Here is an 18059-nt window from a genome sequence, read left to right as displayed (position 1 = left end):
TTATTTATTTTTGGCTGCGTTGGGTCTTCGTTGCTGTGCGCGGGCTTTCTCTAGTTGCAGCAAGCGGGGGCTACTCTTTGTTGTGGTGTGTGGGCTTCTCACTGCGGTGGCTTCTCTTTGTTGCAGAGCACGGTCTCTAGGTGTGCGGGCTTCAGTAGTTGTGGCATGCGGGCTCAGTGGTTGTGGCTCACAGGCTCTAGAGTGCAGGCTCAGTAGTTGTGGCACACGGGCTTAGCTGCTCCGCAGCATGTGGGATCTTCCTGGACCAGGGCTTAAACCTGTGTCCGCTGCATTGGCAGGCGGGTTCTTAACCACTGCGCCACCAGGGAAGTCCAGAGCCTTTGTTTTTATCTTGATGAGAGATGGGAAGCTGTTGGACCATTTCTAGCAGAGAAGTGACCTAGGGTTTTACAAGGTCACTTTCCCTGAGATGTTGAAGAGAGACTGAAATAGTGTTTGGCCCCAGCTGTGGGAGTGTGGTGAGATGGTTCCCCGGTGTAGGAGAGGATGCCTTCAAGTCAGATATGAGCGTGGGGACTTGCTCATATCTGAGCCTGGACGATAGGATGGGCTACTAACATTGGATACCTGGGCAGGGAGGTCAGGTGAGGAGATGGCAAGATAAACTCACAAACACACTGTGACAAAGAGAAAGAAAGAAAACTGCAGTGTGCATGAAACAGTTCCATCTATGGAAAATTGCACATGTATGTACGCAAGAAGTGTGAAAACTGCTCATTAAAAGCAGGCAGTGGTAACGTCTGAGTGGCAAGCGATCCTGACTTTGTTCCCCAACACATTTATGCACTGTTTAAATTTTTTTTTACAATAAGCAGGTATTATTTATATAACCATGAAAAAAATCCAGTAGAGCTATTTTCATCGTGGAAGAATAAAAGAGACTCAGTGTGATTACTGGAGATTCTGTGGTTTGTTCTGTTAGTACATTTTATGACTCAGGCCCTCAAAAACAGGCTGTAACTAATTGAATGGGGACAGTGACGATTTCTTCTTCAATTGATCACACGGCTAAATGCACATTGAAACCTGCAGTTGCTTTGCCCCAGGAGCATTCATGCCCGTCTGTTGCAGGTTCGGGCATTTCCTCCCTGTGCTGCAAGTTAACTAACAGCCCATCTGCATCATCCCAAGTTCATTACTGTGGAGAGGTGCAATGCTACATAAGGGGAATGAACCGGAGAGTTAGGGCCGAAATTTACCAGGCGCCTGATGGAAAGCAAAGAAGCAATAAGGAAGGAATAAACACCACTGAGAAAAATTCTGGGCCTCGGAGCAACACTTGGCCCCTTGCCCCCAGCCCCTTTCAAGGAAAAGGTATGAAGGTCTTCAAAAAGCAGAGTGAGGAGGAGAACAGGATAGACAAGGCCTACTCCTGTCTGACCCCTGGTCCCTGCAGAATCACCTTACAGGAATAATTAAACCCCCAACGAGCTGAGGAGCTGGTCTTTAGCAAGCAGAGATTTCATGAAAATTTAAAGACTGGAGCTGAGGCAGGCACTGCATGTTGTCTTCACTGTGGCTTGGACATCTTTGAAAACCCAAAGTCTCAGCGTCTCCCACGGAGGCCCCTGTGACGTCTGCATGGGTTTCCTGGATCCCGGAGCCATGGGGGCCCCATTCCCTGGGGACTCTGCACAGGGAAAGGAGGCCAGAGCCCGAATGTGAGGTTTCCCGGGTCCCTCTGCTGATACCTGTGGGCGGGTTCCAGGTGTCCCCAAAGCAGCAGATCCACGATGTGGTTACCAAGGCAACGCCCGCCCCTCCTGGGCCAGGGGAGGGAGAGAGTGCTGACAGAAGAGGATTTCATGAGATGCTTTTCCGGAGGGATCAGGGCTAAAAATACTCCCACAATTGGCACTTGCATGGTTTTGGGAGTCTCTGCCTTGTGTGTCTCGCTCCCCTACTGTGTTCTGATCCTCCGGGTGGGGGGCGGCCCTGCCTAGGGTGAGAGGGGCAGGCACCTGAGAAAACCCACAATGACCTTGCTGGCCCTGGTGCGGAGGCAGGCATGAGTTAGGGCTGGTGTGAAGAGGAGGGGGCAGCTGCTGCCCTGGCAGACACAGGGCCTGCCTTCTTTGACTGCACAAAAGTCATTAGCTTGGTCACCCCTGGGCAGCCTGCCTGGAATAATCAAACCATTGGTGGCTCCGGAGGGCACCGGAGACAGGCACAAATGCTCTGAGCCTGCCCACCCTCCCTGAGTGGCTGCCGAGGGTGGAGGAGGCCCTCCCAGTCACTGCTGGGCCTGGGCCCAGTCCAGCCTGGGATTTGCTGGCCCTGGGGCTTCCTGCTGTTTTGTTCCACGTGGCAGGGACACACACCGTAGCAGAGACATGAGCTCGAGGCCCTGCTACTCCCGGGCTTCCAGCCTGCGCTTCTGAGGGCAGCCCTGCTTCTGGGTCTACATATGGTGAAAGAGGAGGATTACTTAGGTCTGCACTGCGAACAAGGACCTCTGAGGCGGGCCACTGAGTACAACCTCTGCGCCCTGTAGGAGGGTGATGTGGAGACCTGAGGCTGTGACCAAAGGGCCACACACCTGGTGACGGGCCACCCCTGGCAGGTCTCAGACAGGAGTCTGCTTGGCTGTCAGAGGGCCTACCCGGCTCACACAGAGGCCACCTGGACGGCCTCTAGATTGGTGCTCCTCAAATGTTATGTGCCAAAGAATTCCCAGGGCATTTGTTAAAATGCAGGTTCTGACTCCACAGGGCTTCATGGGGCCTGAGACTCTGCATTTCTGACAAGCTCCTGGAAGGCTCAAGGGCAGTGGTTCTCAAACAGGGGAGTAAGTAAGAATCCCTGGGAGGCATTTTAAAACTCCAGATTCCTGGGCTCTGTCTGTAATCCCCTGAATCAGAGTCATCATATGGCCAAATGTCGTAAAAGCTAACGGGTGATTTGTAATCACCATCCTCAAGCTTTTCGTGGGTGGCTAGACACAGGGAGAAATGCTTCTCCAAGCCAGTGTGGTTCAAACGTTACTCTAGTTTTAGTAAGATTTGCCCCTTGCAAAGCTGGCCTACCATTGTTCATTCTTCAACAAATATTTATTAAGTCTCTTCTGTGTTTCCATAAGGGTCTATTCTTCCTCTTCTGGCTGGACAGACAGACGGCAGATGACTGTCCTGCTTCATGCCTCCAAGGCTGTGAAACTGAATTAGAGAAACCTCCAGTGGCTTAGGGTTCAGTGGGTTGGTTTCCTTACATGGATACAGAGCGACTAATGTGTTCTTAATGAGCTGCCATTTACTTGTGCAAATAGCAGGCTCCAGATGCCAGGGGGATGAGGGCTTAGTAGAGAGGCGTGCCTCTGCCTACCACTCATGTTTTAACACAGGAGCTGCCATCCTTTCGGACCTAACCCTGTTTTTCGTCTTTAATAGTCGCTGTGCGGCCAGCGTGTTTGTGAGTGTGGATGTGTGTGTATTTGGGGGGTCTCAGCAAGCCACCCTGTCATGAAGGCACCTATAGCAGCCAGAGGTCCTGTGGAAGTCACAGACCTCTCCCTGCCCACGTCTGCTTTGGGCCCGGCCTCACGGAGCTCTGTGAAGACCAGCCAGGGTGGGAGGCCAAGGGCTGTTGAACTACATGGTATCACAGGCTTGCTAGAGCCAAGCAATGCTGTGAATTTCATTTCTGGTGTTCATGAAAAACTTTTAGCAAAAGTTCTTTTGCATCTTGTCAAAGGACCAAAAAAAAAAAAAAAAAAAAGCAAAGCAAAGCAGTGTCTTCCTTTCTCTGCCGTTCTCGCAAGAAACTGCCCCATCAGACAAGGGAAGATTTTGCTTGGAGTGTGAGGGTGTGAGGTCTGGGTGTGTGTGGTTCTGGTATTGGCACGTTACCTTCGTTGGTGCAGAGGAGCCCCTTGCTGGGGCTGTTGACATTCAGTGCCATACCGGGCACTGTCCAAACAGAATGGAAAAGGCCTCTCTCCTCATTTCCCAGAGTTTTCAGAACGTGGATAGGAAAGCAAAAACCTGTCCAAACAGGGATGGCATTCTTGAGAGAGTCGGAGACACACTTCTGATGTGATTCCAGGCCTGTCCGCCCTGGCATCTCATTAGCACGGTTCTGCTGCCCCTCTCCTTCTCCCGCGGTAACTGGCTGGGGCTGCCGGGATGTCTGTGTGCTCACTGCTGAGAACAGCTCCCGCTGCCTCTCCAGCCTGCCCCATAACCTGGTGGGAAACACCTGCTGCTGGAGCATCACAGATGTTGCCAAGTAGATGTCACGCCTGTCAAATGCCCTTCCTGTCCAGTCTCCACCACCACCATCTCATGCCTGTCCAGGCCCCAACCCATCCCTTTCTCTCTCCGTGGCTGAGGACTTTGCTGTGAACACATATAACTTCTTGCTGGGAACCCAGACTGGCAGGAACCGCTGGGCACCATGACAGCTGGGACAATGAGGGCATTGTTTTGGTCTGTGCCCATTCCTCCAGCTCAGGAGTCAGCCCCTTTCGTGAGGGATGTGTATCTTGAGCAGGGCGAGCCGACGCCTGCTTCTCCGGTGGGGAGAGAAGGCAGTGGTGGGGCAGACGGCAGGGCTGCAGCACAGTAGATGGCAATGTGGGTTTCACCGCTGATTCTCACTTACGGCATAAATCACCTTGTCTCATGGGTCTCAGTTTCTTTATCTGCAGAATGGGGAGGTTGGTCTGAACTTCTCTGGCCTACACTGATTCCAAAAAGCAAAAACGAGAATGAAACAAACAAATGATTAAACCATTAGAGCGAACATTTGAAAGTTAGAAGTTTCATATAAAAGTATGGATTTTATTCCTTCTCTAGAAAAATTGGCATACTTGGCAACATCACTGCCTCTTGGCAGCAATTGGCTGGAACTGAGTAACTGACTGCTGCCCCATGCCGCAGGCGGTGCTCTGCAGTGGGGTCCACCTTGGGGCCCACTTCTGATTGCCACGCTGGCTCACTTCATTGCTTTATGTATTTGGTCTCTAGGTACCAGTTTAACTTCCCAGGGCTGCCGTAACACATTACCACAAACTGAGTGGTTTAGAACAACAGAAATTTATGCTCTGAACTCAGACGTCTGAAATCAAGTTGTCGGCTGGGCCACGCTCCCTCTGAAGGCTCTAAGGGAGAATCCTTCCTTGCCTCTTGCTAGCTGCTGGTGGGTGCCAGCAATCCTTGGCGGTCCTTGACTTGTAGATGCATCACTCCAATCTCCGCCTCTATTGTCACCTATTCATCCATGTGTTTCTTTATAAGGGCACTAGTCATTGGATTCGGGCCCACCCTAATCCAGTATGGCTGCATCTTAACTTGATTACATCTGCAAGGACCCTATTTCCAAATAAGTTCACAGCCTGAGGTTGCTGGTGGACATGAATCTGGGGTGGGGGGGGACACTACCCAGCCCAATGTAGCATGTGGACGGGCAACCCTGGACCAGTGGCTCTGTGTCCTAAGACTTGCTGCCTTCCTGACTTCTACCCTCAAGTTTCTTCCTCTTGGTGGCATTTCACTCCTCCTTCAGCTCTCTGGATGTGAACAGGAGGCACCACAGTTTTCTGGTCTTGGTTTGGCTACTTGAAGGGCCACTTTGGGGACAATCATTGTTCTTCTGGGTGTTTTGTTTCCATGTGTCACTGCAGGACAACTGATGCTGCCCTAGGCTGTGGTGGGCATAGGCTGCATATGGCATGCACTTTTCTTCTGGGTCTGACGCAGCCCTCAGTGGCACTGTCTCTGAGCAGCCCCTTCCCTGACTTACCCCAGAGGTCAATTGTCCTTCCTCTGGGCACCCACGGCACTTGAGACATACCTTTATTCTGTGATAGGGGGGAACAAATCTGACTCCATATTGGATCTGTTTCTTTTACTTTGACCTTTTTATTCTATTGCTTTTGCTACAAGTTAATCACTGAAGGGATGTTGTCTATAGCTTAAAGTATGCATGACGGCCCATCTCTGGGAACCCTGCTTCTCATGCCTGAATGTTAAGCTAAAATACCTTTGTTTAGCTCACAGGAAACAGCCTAACCAGGCCCACCTGTGAATGGTTGCAGGAAGGAAGAAATGAACACATCCCCCAGAGAGTCTGGCTGGAACTAGGAAATATTTGCAACAACTTACTGCCTTTTTTACTTTACCTCCTCACCTCCCCCTTTTTGTTCTATAAAGGAACTAGCATCCAAACTCAGGCAAGATGGTTCTTTGGGACACTAGTCCACCATCTTCTCGGTCTGATGGCTTTCTGAATAAAGTTGCCATTCCTTGCCCCATCAACTCGTCTCTCAGTTTATTGGCCTGTTGTGTGGGGAGCAGTATGAGCTTGGACTCGGTAACAATTCTAACGCTTAATTACTAAACTGTAGTGAAGTGTTTACAGATCTGTTTCTTCTCTAGACACAGAGCTCCATAAGGCTGTGCTTTCCATCCAGATATTCAGCGAGGAACGTGGTTGGCCCTTAGTAAATGTTTAATGAGCTGATGATGCTTGAGGGAGCCCGACCAACTTTATAACCGGGCTGGGGCTGCCCTCCTGCCTGCCTCCTCTGTGCCACTGGAGGCTCAAAGCTGCAGTTTTACTTTCTTGAATGCTACAGCTTCTGACCCTTCCTAGGTCTACTGAGCCTTAATTGGGTGGATAATTGAGAAGAAATGGAGAGCTGGGCCCTCCCTTGACAGCCATTCTCACCACTAGGCCTGATATTGTGTGTGTTTTGGAGTTTCCTTCCCTCAACTTTCAATCCTGTTCAATAGAAACATTTCACTTAATTTCAGGAGGGTATAATCCCCAGATATATCTCCAGGGGTTGGGTGATGCCCATGGCCTGCCTAATCCTGGCAGATTTCATGTCCTTGGTCAAGGGCCTTCATCTCAATGAGACTCCGTTTCCCCATCTACTGTGTCTGGGCTTCATTCATTAAAATTTTTCCCAGTAAACATCTACTGAGTTCTTATCATGTGCCAGGTGATGTTCTGGTTGCTAGGAATAAAGTAGCAACTGAATGAACACGGGCCATTGTCATGGAGTATGATTTGATTTAAATTGTGATAGGTGCTGGAAAAGCTAAACACGCAGTCCTATGACTGTGCCTGTCAGGAGGATCTGACCCAGCCACGAGGGCTGGGGAAGGCTGGTTTCCTTGGAACATGGCATTTGAGCTGAGCTTTGAAGGATAGCCAGGAATCTGGTCGGTAGAGATATGTGGGGACAGAGAATGGTGGGAACAGGACACATGGAGGCCCTGAGGTGGGAGAGATGGTAGCCTCAACAAGGAGCAGGGAGAAGGTCCGTGTGTCTGGAGGTTGGAGAGTGGAGGGGGGCGGTCGCAATGGAGAGGCCAGAAAGGCAGGCAGGTGCCTCACCAGGCCTCGTTGCCCATGTTGGTACAGTGGGAGTTACGGAAGCATTTTAAGCAGGGGAGTGACGTGTCCAAATTTGCATTTTCAAGTGCTCGTTCTGGCTGCAGTGTGGAGGAGAGATTGGAGGGCGCAAGAAGGAAAATGAGGAGAGCGGTGGGAAAATGCTGGAATCATCTCAAGCAAAACTTGATGATCGCTTGAACTGAGGTGCAGGGAGTGAGATGGGGCAAAGAAGGTGGAATGGGTAGTAGTTGGGAGGTCAGATGGCCTTGGCAGTGGATTGGATTTGGGGGGTGAGGGGAACGAGGTGTCAAGGATGACTTGAGGCTTCTGGTTTATAACATCGGGTGGTGGCATCTGTCATGTACGGGAGCCAGGTTTGGGGGAAGAGCATCGGGAGTTCAGTTTGGGATATGACTGCACCTATTTCCTGGGACTCATGGGAAGGACATTGCTCAGGAAAAACCTCGGGCTCTTTAGAGAAGCATCTGTGGTTAGATTCAGAGATGAGCCACTGTGCTTTCTTTCCTCTTTACCTTGGTCCACTTGAACCCTTGTAAGAAATGATCACTGAAAACATGCTCATTAGGGGGACTAATTGATCTGTCAGGTTAGCAGTTAGTGCCATGTGGCATTGAAAAATATGATGCTCTCGTTTCCTGGAAGAGTTAAATGTCCTTGCCACAATGAGCCACTCCCTCAGTCCTTATTACAACCATGAGTGGGCGGGAAGCAGTGGACCACAGAGCTGGGCTTCAAGCACTCATTTGCTTGGTGACCTTGAGAGATCACTTACCTTTTCTGAGCCTCTACTTTCCATGGCGAGGATCAGATAAGATGGTGTGGCTGAAAGGGCTTTAGAAAGTTAACTGCTGTATAGAAATAGATGGTGTTTTATTCTTACTGTGGCTGCAGCTTCCTCAAGTCGCTGTCTGCTGTCCCTTGCAGATCAGGAGGAGGATAACATTTGTGTCCGTGACCTTGACATCACTTGGAGGGTTTGGCTGTCAGCATCGCCCCCATCTGTGGTCCCACAGCCAGATTTTTCTTCCACGTGATGCTGTTCTTACGCAAGAATTTTGCAAATTCAGTTCCTTGAGACACTGTGCCACATCCTTCAGCAAAATTGAAATCTCCCACATCTGCTCTGTTCCTCTTAGTCACTAATTTTGGTAATTTGATTACAGGGAAAACCCTCTCTGTTGGAGCTTTTGTGCTCTTGCCGAGGAAACTGGTTCTGCTTAAGGTGCTATCTCCCCTCCTTCTGGAACAGGTTGTTTTTGCTCATGTTTTGTTCTAGAGTTTGGAAAATACAGACTTGCCATGAGCTACAGTGGGCAAACTGCCTCTAGTTCTTTTGAGAGTAGGGCAGGGAATAAACAAATAAATACATTCACATCTACATAAATACTTTGGGCAGCTGCTTCTGGAAAGGATCACTACCTGTGCATGTTTTCCTCGGGAAAAAAAGAGGGAGGGGCAGAGTGTTACAGATGACCTCACTTCTTGGCACCCGGAGCCCAGCCCGGCTGTTTGAGCTGTGAAAACGTGGGCAGGTCTTTGGTTTCTCTGGACCTCCATTTCTTCACTTGTAAAATGAAGGCATTTAAGGTGTCCTTTCCAGCTCAGAAGGTCATTCATTCATTCCACAAATATCTGTTCTAGGTGCTGGGGATGTAGCCTTGAATAAATTAGACACAAACTCCTGGTTTTGAGAAACCTAAATCCTAGTTCTGTAGTTGGATTGTTCATTCATGCAGGAATTAGTGGTTAAGCCCCTGCTATGTGCCAGGCACTGTGTGGGTACTGGGGAGACAGTGGTGGCCCATGTAGAAGTGGGTGCTGCTTTGGGGGAGCTTGCAGTCCGAGAGGGAAGAAGTGATCACTCTAAAGGGTCCTTATTGCCTTGTGATGGGGTGAAGAGCAGGAAGGCTAGGGTGCTGGAGGGCAGAGCTTGGGGGACCTGCTCCTGTCTGAGGGTCAGGGACGGTCTCCTGAGAGGAGAAGGCTGAGTTGAGAGGAAGGAGGAGGAGGAGGGAAGGAAGGGATATTCTGGGCCAGGGAAGAGCCTTTGAGAAGCTGTGAGGAACTGGGAAAGGTCTGAAGTGGCTGGAGCTGGGAAAGAGAGGGGCAGCAGGGCCGGGGATGTGGGGAAGCAGAAATCTAGGCAGGGGACAGCTTACCAGAGTCATAGGCCATGAAGTCTGGATGGGGACAGGGAGACCCAGGGCCTTTGGGACCCCTTAGAGAGTGAGGTGCCCCTCGAGCCAGACCCTAGCCTGGGGGTGGCACTCCCAAGTTCAGGGTCCTCATCAGCCAGCCCAGGTCCCCCCCTAGTTTATGCTCAGGCCCTCTTGCCTTCTGGGCCATTGGAGCACCCCTTTATATCTGGCCTCTGCTGAGAAACTGCTCACCCCTAATGTCTTTCTTTTAACCATTTTTTTCCTGAAGAGATGTTTATGGGATTTGAGGCATCTGAGGCATTTGATGATATGAACGGGGTCTTTTATAACTGCACAGTTTTATTTTCCCAGTAAGTTTGGATCTTTCCCTGCATGTTTTCTTTGGAAGTTTTGCTGAGGGTTTGGCTGGACCCTGAACTCTGGTGAGAAGGCTGTGTAGGAGCAGGGGGTACTGACCATGAACCACGTAGTGCCAACGCCAGGAAGGAGCCACAGACCCAAGAGCCGGTGCCAAACTCTAGCCACTCCGCACTGAAGCAATCTTGAAACAAAAATCTCATTTAAAAATAAAACACAGGGGCTTCCCTGGTGGCGCAGTGGTTGAGAGTCTACCTGCCAATGCAGGGGACACGGGTTCGAGCCCTGGTCTGGGAAGATCCCACATGCCGCGGAGCAACTAGGCCCATGAGCCACAACTACTGAGCCTGCGCGTCTGGAGCCTGTGCTCCACAACAGGAGAGGCCATGATAGTGAGAGGCCCGCGCACCGCGATGAAGAGAGGGCCCCGCTCACTGCAACTGGAAAAAGCCATCGCACAGAAACGAAGACCCAACACAGCCAAAACTAAATAAAACAAAAAAAAAAACACAAAAAATAAACAAACAAACAAACAAACCACATTTTTCCACATGAATTCTGTCCTCTGGGGTTGTGACACCCAGTGGCACTCCTGCCCTCTGAGCTTCAGCCACCCTGGCCACCCTGAAGCTCCTCAGACACTCCATGTTCCCTCCCTCCTTGGGGCCTTTGCACGTGCTGTGCCCTCACCCTTGGAACCCTTTTCCTTCACCTTGTACCTTTTGCCTCAGTTCCCCTTCCTCATCCTTCTTAGCTCAGCTTCAACATCACTTCGTCAGAGAAATCTTCCTTGACCCTCCCAGGCGAGATTGTATCCTACCATGGCTCCCTGTTCTCTTCCTTCAGAGCACACACTTCGGCTTACCGTCACGTTTGTGAAGTGATCTGATCGGTTCTCCACTAGACTCTAAGTTCTCTGCGAGCAGGAACCGTGTCTGTTGAGTCACTGCTATATCTCCAGCAGGGAGCACCATGCTTGGCACACAGTGAGTGTTCCATAAACATTTGTTGCATGAGCAAACTATCATGAGTCACAATTTTCTAGCCTTTTTGGATGTGCTGTTACCATGAGGGACCTCAGAAAGTAGAAGTCACGCTCTCCTTTGATGACTCTCTGGCTTGTGCTTTTGTGAAACCTGAGCTTACACAAGCCTGTCAGGACATGTGTTTTAGTCCGTGTTTGACAACAGCTCTGGCCCAAAGGGAAATGAATGGGATATTGAGGGGTAAGGAGCTCAAGGCCCTGGGTAAAAGATCAGACATTTCGGCAGAAGCTGGGAGTTCGATGTGGCTGAGATAGTTAGTGCTCATCAAATATCCATGTGTTGCCTACATGCACTGGCATCCCTTGTAATTATGCTGGGGCCATGTGCCTGGTTCTTTCCAATGGACCACATGGAAGTGATGGGAGCCATTTCCACAGGGAGGCAGTTAAGATGCATGTGACGTTTTCATCTCTCCCTTCTCTTATGTTGAAGAACATGTGTCCATAGGACATAGCTGCAAGAGGGAGAAGGGCCTCCTGACATGTGGCTGATTTTTTGTGAATGAGAAATAAATCTTTGTTATGGTAAACCTTTAGGACTGAGATTAATCTTATTAAAATTTCAGGATTTATTTGTTACTGGGGCATATCGTAGACTGTCCTGACTAATACTCTTTCACCACGTGAAAGCGTCCTCATGATTCAGTTTTCTCAAAAGCAAAATATTTATGTCGTTTTAAATTCATCCCTGTTAACCGGATGGCTTCAGACTTTCTGAAATTTGTATTAAGAATCCTAGGCATCCCACCAGTGATTTTCAGACACCATAGATCCTGTCAACATTTGGTTGCTTTGGTCTCTTGATACAGGTTCCTTCCCCTCCTCCAGGAGCAATGTATCATATTAAGTAAACATCTTCCAGCCCTTGGTGGCATTTCTGACAGCTTATGGAAGAGAGATTCTGCTTGGCCGATCCCTGGAGTGTCTTGCATACCCTTCAATCTGACCTCTTCCAGGTGAGTTGGGGCAGAAAACACGTCCCATTCAGCCCCTGATTGCCTCCAATTATTCAGAAGACTCAGAATTGAAAGGCTCAGACCCTGAGCAGACCAAAAAAAAATCCCTTAAACAGTCATTTAAAGCAGCAGTCCCCAACCTTTTTGGCACCAGGGACTAGTTTAGTGGAAGACGATTTTTCCATGGATGGCAGGGGGCAGGGGTTGGGGGATATGGGTGAAGTGGTATTGCAAGTGATGGGGAGCGATGGGGAGCGGCAGATGAAGCTTCACTCACTCGCCCGCCGCTCACCTGCTGTGTGGCCTGGCTCCTAACAGGCCGCCGACCGGCACCTGGGGCTGGGGACCCCTGATTTAAAGGGTAAAGGAGGCCCTTCTCTGTAGCAGCTGCTGAGGGGAGAGGGGCTTGTGCTGGGGTACGGGGGCTGCTGTCAAATGACAGATCCTGTTAGTGCTGAAGGGGACCTCTTGCTTTGCTCAGGGTCTGACTAGCTGGCTGACCTTGGGCAAGCCACTCCCATTTCCTCGTGTGTGAAATGAAGTGTGTGAGTGGGGGGTGGGTGATGTAACACTTAGTAGTTTTCAAACCACTGACCCTCAGGGATCATAGGGCTGGGTAATGGGGGCATAGGACACTGACTCTCTTTGCTAGAAAAGCCCTGCTTTTATTTATGTCGTTTGTGTGGTGGGATAATCCATCGATGCATTAACTACTGTATTTATTAATTCATACTTTGTTCTGGCTCTCATGAAAGATGCCAAAGAATGAGGTGAGGTTTCTTCCCCCCACCATCTGGAATTATGGTCTCCTGGCCCTAGGGGTTTGTTAACAGCATTTGAGATTCAGGACAAAAAATGTCGTGCACAAGGTGGATCACTCTTCCCCAACCTGTTTTATTTTTTTAATTTAATTAATTAATTTATTAACATCTTTATTGGAGTATAATTGTTTTACACTGGTGTGTTAGTTTCTGCTGTATAACAAAGTGAATCAGCTATACATATACATATATCCCCATATCCCCTCCCTCTTGCATCTCCCTCCCTCCCACCCTCCCTATCCCACCCCTCTAGGTGGTCACAAAGCACCGAGCTGATCTCCCTGTGCTATGTGGCTGCTTCCCACTAGCTATCTATTTTACATTTGGTATTATATATAAGTCCATGTTACTCTCTCACTTCATCCCAGCTTAACCTAAGTTTTGTTTGGAGGTGGGTTGTGTGGGAGGAGAGGAGAGGAGAGAGAGTCTGGGCTTGGGGAGGTCCTTCCTGGGAGAGCAGAGCTGGCAGGGGCCAGTGAGGGGTGGAGACCTGTCTCACCAGCCAAGGTAATGGTACTGGTGGTTGGATGGCTGCTGTGTGCTTTTGGAGGCCAGCGCTTTGGCCTTGAGAATAGCCATGGGTGGGTCTCTGTGGTCAAGTATGTCTTGATGAATGAACCTAGAAGAGAGTTGTGGAGGGTGGTCTTCTCTGTGCAAGGAGCAACGGTAGATGTGGAGATGAAGCCCCGGCTCCAGTGACCCAAGGGATGGGATGCAGGAGAGGGTGCTTCAGTAACTGGCTGTTATTCATACTGGACTCCTTGGCTACCATGATTAGACACTTGGTGCCCAATTTAGTGTACTCTAGAAGAATAAGGAATGTGAGTGATGTGGAGGGACTCCTTTGCCCTGCTTGTTTGGCCTTCTAGATAAAAGTCCTTTTAGAGAAAAGGTAACTAAACATTTACACCCCACTGTACTGAATGACCTCTGAGGTTCTTTCTAGAGCAGACAGTCTATGACACTGTACTTTTTTTTTTTTTTTTTTTTTTTGGCTGTGTTGGGTCTTCGTTTCTGTGCGAGGGCTTTCTCTAGTTGCGGCAAGTGGGGGCCACTCTTCATCGTGGTGCGCGGGCCTCTCACTATCGTGGCCTCTCTTGTTGCGGAGCATAGGCTCCAGACGCGCAGGCTCAGTAATTGTGGCTCACGGGCCTAGTTGCTCCGCAGCATGTGGGATCTTCCCAGACCAGGGCTCGAACCCGTGTCCCCTGCATTGGCAGGCAGACTCTCAACCACTGTGCCACCAGGGAAGCCTGACACTGTACTTTTAATGGTGACTTAAGGGTGGTAAGTGTCTCCAACTGGGGGAAATCCTCTTATATCCTCCCCAGCTCTGCTCTGTACCAGGGGGCACGTCTGTGGAAACTGTAGAGGTTCAGCCATGGTTGGGGAGTCTAAAAGGGTCCTCCTACAGATTTGGAACCCAGATCACAGACTGTACATGAGACTTTGGGAGCAGCAGAGCTGGATGTGTGGTTGGAGAACCTGGATCCTGGCTTGCTTGAACGAGCACTGATTCGCTGATAACTAGAAATGCTCAGGGAATTTATATGTTTGACCCGCCAGGCCAGCTGAACTCTCCAGCTTTGGTGCCTTTACTCAAAGGCACTGCTCCTGCAAATGAAATGAGCCACTGGCCCTACTGGGGGCTCAGGTGGGGTTCTTGTGAGGTCATACTCACAACATAAATGCATACGTGACCTAGAGGTGTTTATATGCCTGGTCACATCAGTGGCTGCCCTCTGTGCTTCACTGGCTGGCGGGGCACGAAGGTCTTCTCCAGGGCCTGCTCCACAGACTTGATGCTGCCTTTTCTCTCGAACTTGAATCCAAGTCAATCGCTGGCGGGTTTGCTTGTGCTCAGGGACAGATTTACCTGGAATACATGAGGCTGAGGCTCCAGGCTCTGGGAGGTACTGGGGTTTGAAGAATATTCTATGTGAGAGGGGAATTTCTATGGAAGCTTAAAGAGACTTTGGGAGAAAGGTCTTGAATCTCTAAGGCTCCAATAATAACTTGCTATTATTTCTTACCTTATTTGAAATAAATGTACTCTTTCATACCTAATTTTATATTAGTTATTGTGTGTCCTTTTTCTTGCAGAGGGCACAAAAATATTGTAAGCTTCAGATATCACAAAACCCAGATCTCTCCCTGCCTATGCTAACACACGTGTGTTTGGGATATGTTTGCAACCATCAGTGACTAGACAGGAGAGTGTACAGGATTCTCCCAAATACACCCTGTACTTTCCATTGTTGGTGCTTTGGTCCAGCCCATTCCCCCTCCGGAGTGCCTTTCCCATCCTTGTAGGGGCTCCAAAGCCCGCATCTGAGCCAGCCACACCAGGTGTGGCCAGATGTGATTTCTCCCCACCTCCAACAGTTCTGGACATTTTCTTTAAAGTCCATTTAGTGAGTTCTCATGTACAACTTTATGATATTTCTTTTGTTGTTTGTCTTGAATTGAAAGTCCAGTACCAGACTGTTATTTAATGTTCTATGTTATTTTGTCATATCTCCCCAAATCAGAGTGTAAGCTCCTTGAAGACAGGGGGCCGCCTTCACAAAAAGAACTGTATTTTCCACAGAGCTTGGCTCCGAGTAAACTTCTCAACACACACCTGTTAGTTTGTTTGAATAATAATGCCTACAATGTTTCCAAAATTTACTCTTACTTAATTAAAAGAGGCAGAATAGGTAGATATTTTCTGTTTTATATAATTGAAAAATTCAGCCGAGATACAGCTCATGTAGGAACTATTGTTCCAAGGTAAGACAATTTTAAATCATTTCAGATAGATGGTTCCATCTTATTTTTAAGTTTTTTCCAAAAAGTAGAAATTTCCAGCAAGTCCCTTTCCTGTTGGTCCTGTTTATCAGAGAGCCTTCTCTTCTGGCTACCTTAAACCTCCTCTGTTCTGATTCAGAATTTACCTGCATTTTCCCTACACCCCTGGAGAGATCTTTTCAAAACACTAACTGTGGGCTTCCCTGGTGGCACAGTGGTTGAGAATCTGCCTGCCAATGCAAGGGACATGGGTTCGAGCCCTGGTCTGGGAAGATCCCACATGCCGCGGAGCAACTGGGCCCGTGAGCCACAACTACTGAGCCTGCGCGTCTGGAGCCTGTGCTCTGCAACAAGAGAGGCCACGACAGTGAGAGGCCCGCGCACCGCGATGAAGAGTGGCCCCCGCTCGCCACAACTAGAGAAAGCCCTCGCACAGAAACGAAGACCCAACACAGCCAAAAAAAAAAAAAAAGTTAAAAAACAAAACAAAACACTAACTGTGTCAGCCCCCTGCTTAAAATCCTCCAATGAGTTGAAAGAAAACCAGCATGTAGTGGCTTTCCATCCTGAGTGAGTCAGCCTGGCCTGCCTCCCTGGCTCTTCCTGCCTCCCTTTTCCTTCTCTCTGCTCTAGTCACACGGCGCTTCTTACGCTTCCTCGGACACACCAAGAGCTTTGCACGTGCAGCCCCTCTGCCCGCTCTTCCTCCTGTTCCTTATCCTTCAGGTCTCTGCTTAAATATCAAAGGATCCTCCTTCAAAGGACCTTTTGACCACCCATCACGAAGACATCCCTGCTCTTCTAGACTCTATCACAGCACTGAATTTATTTCCTGGACAGAATTTTTCACAGTCTGAAATGATTTTGATTATTGCTTGCTTCAGCTGTTTATGATCTGTCTTTTTGTCTGTTTATGATCCCCAGGAGTGGATTCTGTGAGGGCAGGGACCCTGTCTGTTTTATTCACTGTTGCACTATCCCCAGTCCCACCTCTACTTGTCACATGGCAGGGGTTCAATATATATTTGTCAGCTGGAGGACAGAAGTATGTCATTTGTTGATCTTGGGGTAAAAGAGAGCACAGGACCCACCTCTCAGAGTTTGGTCACAGGAGGCTCAGTTGAGATCGAGAGGCCACCTGATGACAGGTGCCCATCTTTGGATGAAGGCCGTCAGTTGGCCTGGCTGGCAGGACAGTGGTCTCCTTCTCTCTCACTGCTCTAGCCCCTGTCTAGACTGAGTCATAGGCCTTCCTCTCACCCTCTCCGTGGCCTCATCCAGCAGGTCTGAGAAGGCCAGCGGGGAGTTGGTGAGCAGCAGGTGCTGCTTGTATGGCTGAAAAAAATGCGGTTCGGCACATGAAAGGATGCTCAACATCGCTAATCATTAGAGAAATGCAAATCAAAATGACAATGAGATATCACCTCACACCAGTCAGAATGGCCATCATCAAAAATCTACAAACAATAAACGCTGGAGAGGGTGTGGAGAAAAAGGACCCCTCTTGCACTGTTGGTGGGAATGTAAATTGATACAGCCACTATGGAGAACAGTATGGAGGTTCCTTAAAAACTAAAAATAGAACTACCACACGACCCAGCAATCCCACCACTGGGCATATACCCTGAGAAAACCATAATTCAAAAAGAATCACGTACCACAGTGTTCATTGCAGCTTTATTTACAATAGCCAGGACATGGAAGCAACCTAAGTGTCCATCGACAGATGAGTGGATAAAGAAGATGTGGCACATATATACAATGGAATATTACTCAGCCATAAAAAGAAACGAAATTGAGTTATTTGTAGTGAGGTGGATGGACCTAGAGTCTGTCCTACAGAGTGAAGTCAGAAAGAGAAAAACAAATACCATATGCTAACACATATATATGGAACCTGAAAAAAAAAAAAAAGTGTTCTGGAGAACCTAGGGGCAGGACAGGAATAAAGACGCAGACGTAGAGAATGGACTTGAGGACATGGGGAGGGGGATGGGTAAGCTGGGACGAATGAGAGAGTGGCATGGACATGTATACACTACCAAATGTAAAATAGATAGGTAGTGGGAAGCAGCCACATAGCACAGGGAGATCAGCTCGGTGCTTTGTGACCACCTAGAGGGGTGGGATAGGGAGGGTGGGAGGGAGACGCAAGAGGGAAGAGATATGGGAACATATGTATATGTATAGCTGACTCACTTTGTTGTAAAGCAGAAACTAACACCCCATTGTGAAGCAATTATACTCCAATAAAGATGTTAAAAAGAAAAAAGAAAGAAAGTGTGGTTTGGGAGACCCCCCCCTACTGCCCCTCGCAGCCCATCTTTTCCTGAGGCCTCCAAGTGTGAACGTTGTCACTTAGCGACAGAATGGATTTGGTGGTTTGTCGTCTTCAGGGAGGTGGGATCACTCAGGGAGATGAGTCCAGATGAGATTGTCAAAGATACTATTGTCTGAGGTGACAGAGAGCAGCCCGTTTTAGGGCCCGGGGTCTCACTTGGGAGTCCATGGATAAAAGAATGATTTAGTAGCTAGAGAAAGGGAAATC

At 49.1% G+C, this 18059-nt stretch overlaps 1 long non-coding RNA gene across 2 annotated transcripts in view; it reads left to right on the top strand.

Moving 5' to 3' along the window:
• The window catches only part of LOC309605006, a 79906-nt gene that overhangs the window by 44093 nt on the left and 17754 nt on the right, over nucleotides 1-18059 (top strand). The window contains exons 1-2 of one of the 2 annotated variants that reach the window (XR_014231210.1): nucleotides 10350-10885; nucleotides 11754-11900. This is a non-coding gene — a long non-coding RNA (uncharacterized lncRNA). Of the gene's footprint in view, nucleotides 1-10349; nucleotides 11901-18059 lie in introns of those variants that run through there. The other variant, XR_014231209.1, reaches the window with a different exon arrangement.

This window comes from Balaenoptera borealis, assembly GCF_965194805.1.
Source record: "Balaenoptera borealis genome assembly, chromosome: 1".
In the NCBI taxonomy this organism is placed as follows: Eukaryota; Metazoa; Chordata; class Mammalia; order Artiodactyla; family Balaenopteridae; genus Balaenoptera; species Balaenoptera borealis.
This window is presented reverse-complemented; position numbering and strand designations above follow the sequence as displayed.